The sequence below is a fragment of the Solanum tuberosum genome, unplaced genomic scaffold (assembly GCF_000226075.1).
Source record: "Solanum tuberosum cultivar DM 1-3 516 R44 unplaced genomic scaffold, SolTub_3.0 scf00173, whole genome shotgun sequence".
NCBI lineage: Eukaryota > Viridiplantae > Streptophyta > Magnoliopsida > Solanales > Solanaceae > Solanum > Solanum tuberosum.
In genome coordinates, this window is record NW_006239104.1 from 583,839 (window position 1) to 595,385 (window position 11,547).

Genomic DNA, 11,547 nt, shown 5'->3' on the forward strand with positions numbered 1-11,547 from the left:
AGATATCAGATAGGAGATATAAGATGAAGAATAATATATCTTTTGGAATATTATATTACATTTATAAAGAATTACGAATATTAAATATTTAATTAATGAGAATATGTATAATAATATGTTCATTGCAATTAATACCAAAAAAATTAACATTCATATCTCGCCTTTTGAAGTGTGGCCCAATTAATATCAAAAAATTAAAATATTAAATTGCATATATAAATAATCAAAATCTCAGTAACAATAATATATTAGCAAATATTTCAATTCAAAAACTGAAAATAGATAGTGTACATACTTAGAACTTGAATGAGAAAAATATTAAACAAAAGTGAAAATACTGAGGAAAAAAAAAGAGATAGAAGTGACTCTGAAGTAAGAAGGAAAGGGAAAAAGAGGAAGGAGAAATTTGAAGAAAAAAAAAAGACAGAAGAAATATGTATTTGTTGGACTTCGGAGTTGTCTTATTTTATTTTTTTAAAAAGGGGCTTTAAAGTCGCCAAAGAAAACTAATTTTCAAAAGATTTAAAACAGTAAAAATCAATTGAAAAAGGGTTCAGGGTTTATATTAACATTTCGAGAAAGATTTGAAAGCACCCGAAATATCCGCTAACATACGATTGGCTAATTATTTTAAGCAACTCAATCAACATTGAGAAAATAACAATTTTAAAACTTCAAATCATTCCTAAGGGGAAGGGAAATATTATAAAGGGGGCATATTACTTAAGTGAAATATCTCAAAGTAATTCAAGGAAGAGAACAAGTACTTATTCAATTTTTAGGAAAATATAAGTATTCGATTTAAAGTGGTTATCTTTTGGGGAATTGATTTAGGGAACAACCTTAAAATTAAACAAACAAATAAACAAGCAATAACAATTAAAATAAATACGAGATGATGAAGAAATTGGGCCCAAGTCTGGTTCTGTCCGCCTGGGCCAATACTTGGGCCTAATTTTATTTTGGGCTTTTGACCCATTTAGATCTGGCCCAATTCTTCCTTTTGTACCTGTCCTAAACTAACTTGGCAATCTGATTTTTTAGTGGGCTTTAGGCCCAATCCTCCACCTGTCCTAGACTAATAAATAATAATAAAAGACAAAGGGCTTAGGCCCAAAATAACAAAATACAATTTTTGAAATTTTGGGGACTTTTGGGCCCATTTATGCTGCATTTATACACAATATACAGCTGATGTATATCGCTCCATCACGCTGTATACATCAGCTGTATATTAGATTATTTTTGGTTCTCGGGACCTGTGCGTCGAATTACGCGGCTGGTATTTCGGTTTTCAACTCGAAACGAACAAGATTTAGCCTCCTTGGCTCAAAATGAAATGCACGGATCCAATGGACTCACTCAAAGGTTCATGCAAGAAAAACAAAAGAGAGAGAGCAATTAGTAAGTGACTAAAGGAAAATTAATTAAAATGAAATTGTCAATCAAATTAAACATACAGACACTTGGGCACCGATAGATAATTGCTCATACATTTACATTAAGACTTGAGGAAACCATGTTCAAAAATATAATGAAACACACCAATGGAACAAAATAATGCAAGACACTAGTGAATCAATTTCATACTCTTTGTAGAGCATATAATACTATTGTATTTTATCAAACAAACTAGCAGTGGATTAAAGAAAACGTACGACTCATATACCACACTTTAACAGTAAAGAAATAAAGAAATGTAGTTTTCAACTAATAATTTAAAGAGCCAAACATTTGTGTCCTAAGCAATTAATGAAGAGATGGCATCCAAGGACAACAAGATATTACAGTAAGCTTAGCATGATTCTTTACACATTAAGAATTGAAGAAATTATCCTAAAACACATATAAAAAATGAAACAAGAGAATACATACTAATTTAGACAATGAATCAACACAAAGCTTCACAAAATCCATCTCAAAACAAACACCTTATAACATAATAAACCCACTTTATACCCACACTAAGTCACTGTAATCGCCAAGAGAAAACAAATATTGTTTTCCAACAACGATTAACAGAAAGCAATCAGGCTGAGACATGCTTCCTGCTGAGACATGCTTCCTATGACTGAAAAATGACATCACTGAATTCAAAGGAGCACAAGTAAATAAAATCTTCCTTCTTAACATACAGCAAATAGCGACTAGTAAGGAATAAATGGAAACTAAACTTCACAAAGTTGAGAACGGTAGCGACTGAGCCAAATGATACTAAAGGAAGCTGAACATTTTAGTCATGAACCAAATCAACATATAATATCAACAAAGTATGACAGAAAAATACATAATTTCTAGACATGACCGAGAATGGGACTTTATTGCTTGCAACTTCATAAAAGGGAGTAAAGGGAGGGATAGACAGTCTTAGCAAGGTTAACAAATATACAACACAAGCTTAAGGCGCAAACTCGAAAAGAACAACGAACAGAGGGGGGGTACAACCACGAACTCGAAAAGAACACAAACAGAAAAATAGGCTCAAACAAGCATTAAATCATCTTGAAAACGAAACACGCATTACTCATTTTAGAAAAATAAGATGAAGGGGATAACTCAGACTGAACACATCACGTAAACTCATTTCGAATCCACACAAAAAAAATACACCAGACCAACACAACGAATTCAAAGTGGACAAAAAGGGTGATGAGTTGTTTACCTTGTTGCGGGCAGCGAACGGGGACGAGACGAGCAGAGGAGACAGCGACCTCTTCCATACGAGTTCCAACTCGAGCAGCAACCAAGAAATCCAAACAAAACCCGGACAAGGAACTTCTAGAAAATTTAGAATTTAAATTGCTAAACAGAGTTTATAGTACAAGCTCTGAGTTGATCAGTGTCTGTATTACCCCACGAACAAAATTTTGAAACAGGAAAAGACATGTAAATGTAAGTTAAAACAAATGACTTATCATGTGCACAAGATTTGCAATCGCCTAGAATCGTGCACAAACCTCAGCATAATCGAGATGGTAGTCTCTCAACTGCTTATCAGCCCATTTTGAAATTGGCAACAAGAAAGACGGCAAGAAAGTCAATTCTTGGAATCCCTTCCATTTCAACTCTAGAACGCAAACTCTTCAAGTGCATTCTCTCTTGCGGTCCCATTTGTTCCTTTAATGGTATTTTTTTCAACTGTTCAATGACATATTGCAATATCCTTTACTCTCCCGTGATGACAAACTGCAACAACTCAAGGGGCATATATCGAAATAGGACAATCACGCACCAACAATAAGCAAAGAGGAATTGATGGAGGGATCAGCTTCAACCAAGTAACCAAATTTGAAATAAGGGTTGGTAACCAAGAAAGAAGAAATTGATGCAATATGTCAGGAATTTATTTACAAACAGTTAACTAAAGAAGATGGAAGCAATTGCCTAATAGCCGATTTCTTATTGGGATAAAAAAAATTACTTAAATTTGCAGAAGTTAAATAATGTGGATCGGGGAGAGGATGAGGGTTTAGTATTTCAGAAAACCAATTTTCAGTCCATGGTGAAGTTAAGGCAGTTATAAATTATAATTAGACTATAATAGCACATTTGATTCGACAAAGGTCAAACTTCTAAGTTGAATAACACGAAGAGAAAACATCATTTTTCCTTAAATAATACACACATTTAAAATAATCACCTTAATTCAGCTAGATTAAGTTACAACTGTAAGTGACTAATCACAATCTTATAGGTAGTAGGCAGGCTACACATTCTTCAGTTAAGTTAAATCAAGGTTATTTCAAAATGATGGGTAATTTGGTCTTCTGTGGTTAGCTTCACCAAGGATTGTTGATATCTGTATTAATAAAAGCATAATACCTGAGTAATCAGAAAACATAGTGTATGATATTTTCCATACAACCTACTGTTAATTATGAATAGTAAAATTGCAATCAAAATTATTAAAATTCAGGTTCCTATAGGTACCACAAACGGAGTGCAGATCGGCTACTAAGCAGGGAGCAGTAAGTACAACCTCACATTTGATGCATCATTAATTTTACACAAGGATGAAGCATCTAAAATGGCCACTCAATACTCAAGGACATTCAAACAAATGAGAAACTGAAGTGATAGCCACTCTTGATCACTCCCAGATTTATTTTATGCAAAAAAGTAAACTGACATTGAATGTTAGCATCGGTCAATAAGTACACCAAGAGGACATCAGCAAACCTAACTAACATAAAAAGAACAAAGCCTTCCAAATCTTTAGTAACTCAGTCAACGAAACACGATTTTCCTGGTACTTCAAGCTAGATTCGAGAAATATCAGTTTCTTTTCTAAATAGGAAATTGCAGGCTATGCCACATATTCCAAAGAGCTTGTGGTCCATCACCACTCAAATAATTGATAAAGAAGTAAAATCTAAGTCCAAACAATTGATATACCATCAGCAGGTTAGTAGTCAAGCAAATGCTAGTAATGTTTTAAGCAACTCTAACTAGAAACCAATATCTTTTTTGTCATTTTATACCTGTCGAAATAATACCCAAGCATAGCAAGTGTAGTGGATGGTTTCTGTGATTCCCAAATTACGCCATGTGGACTTAAGAAGCTCCAAAATTTCTTTAACTTCCTGGTTGGAAAAGATGAAGTTCATAATTGGTCATTCAAACCTATAAATACATTTCCAAAGGAATGTACTCACATAACATCATCCATTGCATTACTGTTCAGGATTTTACTATTATACACAGAGAACAGGTTATTTTGTTCATACAAAACAACTGGACCTCAATCCTAAGCAAGTAGGGCCTCGGCTATATGAATCCTCACTGATTATAATTCATACCGTTCCATTTTAAGCTCCTTAAGACCCATATTATTTATAATAATTAAATAATAATAATAATAAGCTCCAGAAGTTCTATATATTTTTGAAATGCATATAAATCTCATATAAGACTAAAGGACTCCTACAAAACACAAGACCTAAATTACTACTAACATGACTAAAACATAGTCCCAACTATATAAACCTTTTCTATTGTGACCTATTATTCGTTATGTCTGCATGAATTCCAAGAGAATGTAGGTTTTCAAGATTTCCTTCCATGTGATTTTGTGGCTCATGCCCTTTTAACACCTTCACTCATCATGTCCCTCTATTACAAACATAAGTACACAACATACCAAGACTGTAAATCCAATGACCCTTGAGAATATCACCTTCTTTTAAGAGAAAGGTGACATCCCAAGAGTATTACTTTCCAGTGTAAGAAACAAGATGGTCATCTTTATCCTGGCACCATAAGGCATAGCAAGAATGGCAAGAATTAGAGAGAATGACATTCAAGTGGGTTTTACTGACCTCTGTGAGCTTTCCCTCATCTAAAACATCAAAAACACTGAGAAGTAGATTCTCGTATAATTTGACATTCAGGTGATAACCATCAGCCCAGTGGCATACTTCACCAGTTAAGTCACCTCGAGCTGGCCTTTCTGCCAGTGGCGTAGCGATCTCTCTCAAAGATTTTAAACATTGTCCTTTGCATCTCTGCTGCAGGAGGAGGAAAAGACGGAAACAAAGAAATGATACTTTTTATGGCATATCATCTGGTATAGCATCAAAAAGAACCCTTTCTTTGTGATATGGTATCAGGACATGGGTGTTCATAGTATATGGTATCAAATTGTCCGTGGATTGGGAAAAAATAAGAAGATGAGAGTGCATATAATAATGATGAAGAGCATCAAACAAGCAAACAAGAACAAACATCAATTGAACTAATTCCATGGGTCAATAAGATTTTTTTGAAAAAAATTCCTTTTAGGAGAGTACACAAGAATAAATAGAAGTACAAGAAGATAAAACATGTCAATTTCCAAAAAATAGACACTTCCTTTTTCAAACATGAAACCCCCGAGGGACAGGAACAGACAATTCGTAACTCAATAGATAATGAACCTCCAATCTAAAAGATGAAAACCCTCTTAGCGAAACTTTAATTCTAAGCAATCCTATGATTAGACATATGATGATCAAACTTCAAAACAGAACACTCAAGTAAATCAAAAATGTATTTAATTTGTTTGAAAGAAGTGGAGTGCATTTGTAGTTTCAATCTATCTATTTAATATTTAACATACTTATTTTCGGCAATAAAATCAAGAAAATGAAATCCAACTAGGATTACCGCAAATTTACATTCATTGGCATCAACCATTAAGCAAATTGGTAAATCATGATTCAATTTACATTCATTGGCATCAACCATTAAGCAAATTGGTAAATCATGATTCAATTTACATTCATTGGCATCAACCATTAAGCAAATTGGTAAATCATGATTCAATTTACATTCATTGGCATCAACCATTAAGCAAATTGGTAAATCATGATTCAATTTACAATTCCCTTATGGAAAAGAATGATAGGTTAAATTATAATGTTGTTAGTTCGTTGTTTGTATAGATGTTGTAGGGCCACGTGCTTCCTGTCGTTGTTTGTATCGATGATAGAAGGACACGTGTGTTTCCTGGTTCTTCCTTTTATATTATAGGGAAATAAAAGAGATCCCTAAACTTAATTAAAGCTGAAGTCATAAAAATGCAATTAACCCAAGTCATTTCGGTTTGATTGGTTTCTTTGTTTATAAACTAAAAATTCGATTAGAAACTAACTAAACCAACTGAATGCATAATGTTACTCAAAGTCGGAGATGCGGTGTATGTTAAAGCATGTGCACTGCCTTCAAATCCTAAGCCCCCCACTCTGTGTTGAAGCTGAATAAAAGAGTACTGAAGTTCAACTTGGAAAAAATTGTGAAGTTGAAGATTAATGAGTAGAAACCAGTATTTTCTTGAAATATGCAATCAGACCAAAATACTTAAGTATTAGTAATAAATCAGAAATTTCTCTTCAGCAAAAGTGGGACAGAGAGAAATGTACACACCTCAGATTCCTCTATCTTAGCTAAAAGAACCCTTAGCTCATTTGCTTTTCGCCCAGATTCCCCAACCCTATAGCAGGATGATTTATGAGCCCCTCCTCCAACATGTTTAACTGAACTGACAGAAAAAGAATATGCAACAGAAATGTTAAATACATTGTCATATGAATTTAGTTTCATAAATAAACAACTTTGCAAAGCTTGTTACAACAATTACAAAGAGGAGGGGAGGAAAAAATTGAATTATCATATTAAGTGGGAAAGACAGCACTTACTTGTCTCTTTTAGTTTCATAAATAAAAAAGAAATGTTAAATACATTATCATATGAATTGAGTTTCATAAATAAACAACTTTGCAAAGCTTGTTACAGCAATTACAAAGAGGAGGGGAGGAAAAAATTGAATCATCATATTAAAAGGGACAGACAGCACTGACTTGTCTCTTTTAGTTTCATAAATAAAAAAGAAATGTTAAATACATTATCATATGAATTGAGTTTCATAAATAAACAACTTTGCAAAGCTTGTTACAGCAATTACAAAGAGGAGGGGAGGAAAAAATTGAATCATCATATTAAAAGGGAAAGACAGCACTTACTTGTCTCTTTTGCCACTTAATATATGACTTTTTGTCGGAAAACTCGGTGCGTGAAATACAACATAACAATTCCAGTGGGATCAAGATTGTATCCATCCTTTTACCCACTTCTCCAATCATCGCATTAAGGAGACCAAGTCTTGTCCTGACGTCCATGGCCTCCAGAAATCTTTACATATTAATCAGGTAAGAACCCAGTAAGCATGAAACTGTAAATTCCTAAATAACAGAGTCGGATCTTCAATATCTCTCTTCCCTCTTTATCTTCTAACATTTCCCTTTGGGAAATTTATCCCTTTTTGTTAGCTATCACTTTTATGATTTAATAATGAATGTCTAGCACTAGGAACACTATTTACATTATATACTCACTACCAACTGGCAACTGGTGGAGACTAGCACCATATACCAAACAAATCACCAACATAACAGCTCAAGGCAACTCTGTACTTTGATAATATTTGAACACCTCTTGGCATAACACCTCAACCTTAACTAAAAGAAAAAATTACTGCTTATTAAGTTATTTCATTTCCTAAATGATTTGCAATGAAACAGCAGGCAAGCTATCCCAACTTGTTGAGTTAAGGGCAAGAAACTGCAACTTGTTGAGTTAAGGGCAAGAAACTAATAAGATATCTATGCCATTACTGGTGTGAATCGAACAACATAAGCTAGAAGTAATCTGACATCTGACAGAAGGTAAAGGTCATTCATTTTCCTACCTCCATCTGGACACGCATTGTCTCCAACAAACTGACCAGTACAGATAAATGTTGTGACTGGGTCATTACATTGTCACTCTTACTACGGCCTAGCCTCCTCATCAATCTAGATGTCTTCTCCTTCTTTATGTCCTTTGATGGTACAATGAGGCCTCCGTGCATACAGAATGCGTTAAAGTAATCAGATGGGAGATGTTACAAGCCAAGAAACAGAAAATGCGGAAATACCCTGAAGGTCCAGCAGCAGCCAGAAGGATCTCAAATGTTGTTTCACGGAGATCATCATCGCCAATAGCTAGGAAGAAATACAGCCTGAAGTATAAGTATCTCCCATCCATCCACGTAAAAGCAAGAAAAGAATACATTTTGAAAGAAGATAGTGGAATCTACAAGTGAAGTAGTGTAACCGATCAGGACTTAACTTATCATTTGGTTAGGGTTTATGAAAGATGAAATAAGCTTCAGAACAAATTGAATACTATTGCTACTAGGTACGAGAGAAGTTATCACAGAAGAGTAATAAATACTTGAATGTTCGTTGAAGAAAACATTAGCGGGAACTCTTTATGCTTAAAAAGCACCAAATGAAAAAATTAGGGCTGTCAAAGATCAGGAATAAAACTTATATAACTATTTAATAATCTGACAACTAGTTTTGTTTATGATAGTCAAAGGTCAGAAAAACATTAAACATGCATCAAGATAGTGCTAACTACTTTCTAAATACTACAAAAGAAAAAAAACATATAGGATTACAGTTTTAAAAAACTAAATAATGCCTATCAGCTGGAAGAAGTTAGAAAATCAAAAAAATCACACAAGTGTGCTGGAGATTAAGGTGGATTCTTATGCTCCTAATAAAAAGGGGAAAGATATTCTCCCAATATCAAGCTACTATAGAAGTATGCTATGTTCACGACCTTGGTGCATTGCTCGAACTGCAACTAATATGGATGAGAATTGAAATCTATTTATCATTAGGATACAATGCTTGATAGTATAGTGGTTAAATTCCCTTATTAAAAAAATCCATTTATCATTGAGTGAAAATTGCACAGAAACTAAAGCAATTATACAATACATCTGCATCAATGTTGTTAATAGTTTCCTAGTCATGTGTCAGCACCCTAAGCACAAAGTAACCAGTAGTACAAATATAGAACCAGAGAGAAATCTCGAAGTACTCTTACCCTCCCGGTCTTTTTTTTTTTGAAAATGGTAACCATTACTCTCCCCATCTTTTATTTTTCTGGTATAACCAGTACTATAAATATAACACCTTAGAGTTAAAAGACAAGCAAATTACAACCTAATACTGCAAAAATGAAATGGTCACACTTATGATAGCAGAAGTTACTGGTCCACCATACACACATACACCTATAATAAGCATGCTTACCAGTAGCAAATGATGGCAATCCAAGCACAAGATCAGCAGCATCATTGAGAACTCTTCTTGAATACCTTCGACTGTCAACTTCATCTAGATCATCATCGTCATCAAAATCCTCAATGTTGTCAACTGTTAACTCTTGTTGTTGTGTGGAACTGAGAGACTAAGATTTGGATAAACTGGACAGCTCTTCAAAAGGTTCAGTATCAATTGATTCTGACGTTGAGAGTGTTCGCAAAATTGGTGATGTGGAAATAGGGACAAGCAATCTTCCTGGAGGCAAACCCGAGAGTTCAGGATTTGTAGCTAGAAAGAAACCATCATCTGAACTTGCATTACTCTTAATACCAAAAGGAAACCGTCGAAGAATGAAAATAAACACTGATAATAGAACACACTAAATAATGTTTTGGAATAGGTAAAAAGTGCTGCACAATAATACCGTATGGAATAATTCTATGCTGCAGTAGATAAACCTCTGGAACTGGAACATTCACAAATAGTAACTATTCAACAGAAATTAATGCATGTGCAATCCCGAACAAGAACATTCATAAAATAGTGACCATTGAACAGAAAATAATGTATGTGCAAGTCTGAATTTACCATATGAGGGAACAGAGTGTTGTCGTGATAATCTCGAATAGCTTCAGATAGTTCAAGAAGTTCGCCTACTCAAAAAAAAAATCAATCCTGACTTGATGATTGCAATCCATTTTAAAGCAAATATGTAGAGGCTATATTTTGTGGAGGACATTCCCTACCTTTTCTTGCACAATTGAGGAAATAATCAAGGCTAACTTGATCAAGATCCACATCATCCAGCTCCGGGAGGAATTACCACCTTCTTGATTAAGCTTCCTGAAATTATGAAATTTAATAGTATCCGCCTATCTCTCCGAAATCTTTGTAGAAACTCTGTAGAGTTCTCCCTGCAAATACAAACAACACATTCAATTGGAGCCCAATAAATTCTCTACCATCAAATCTCCTTAACACATCAAGAATCTTTCACCTTAAGATTGACTTCAAACCAACTTCAAGATCTATTAATCAAAACAAGGAAAGAATCCACTGGATTTTAAAGATTACTTACTCTTCCATTGCAACTTCAACGTAAACCCACTTGCTTAACAACTCACACTTGCATTCACCAAGGGCGGAGTGGCTTTAGGCCCCCAAAAAATAAGAACCCAAAACCTCCAAATTCAGTTACCGAAGATGCACAAAAAAGAAACAAATTCCGATAAGAGGCAAGATTAAACGAACAACCAAAAGCAGATGAATGAGTTACACTTTGGCAAAATTGATAATCTTCTTGGAGGCAAACCCCATAGAAAGAAATCATCATTTGAACCTTCATTACTCTTAATTCCAAAAGGTGACCGTTGAAGAATGAAATAAACATTGAGAAATAAGAGGCTCACCACATTACCCTTATTTATAAATGTTGGACGAACTATGCATTAAAAAGTTGTACAAATTGAATTGCAGATAGTACTATAAAACTATTCTTGGCCCATTAAAAAATAGGCATAATACATAAATTGGATCCTAAACTTGACTTCAAATTTTAAGTATGACCTCTAACTTTTATAGTGCACAAGTAGGCACTTTAACTATCCAATTCTTAAACAAAAAAACACGCGAATCCAACAGCCAAATTGTGTGATTTACAAACGCGCCTATGTGGCTTATTGAGCCACTCAGTGGCTGCCACGTAATTAAAAAATTACACATATTTTATAATTAAAAAAAAAAGAAATTAAAATACAAAAGGATAGGGTCATATTTTCTTTGCCTTTTCTTTTCCCAACCCCACCCCTACCAGCCCCTCCACCCCCAAAAAAAAATTGAAATTTATTTTTAAAAAATATTTTCAACTTCAAAATTTCTTTTTTTTCACCCCTACCTCGACCCGCCCCACCCA

At 34.2% G+C, this 11,547-nt stretch overlaps 1 pseudogene; it reads right to left on the reverse strand.

Moving 5' to 3' along the window:
* Positions 1–1,182: 1,182 nt before the first annotated feature.
* LOC102605663 (uncharacterized) lies at positions 1,183–11,012 on the reverse strand (annotated as a pseudogene).
* Between the last annotated feature and the right edge of the window lie 535 nt (positions 11,013–11,547).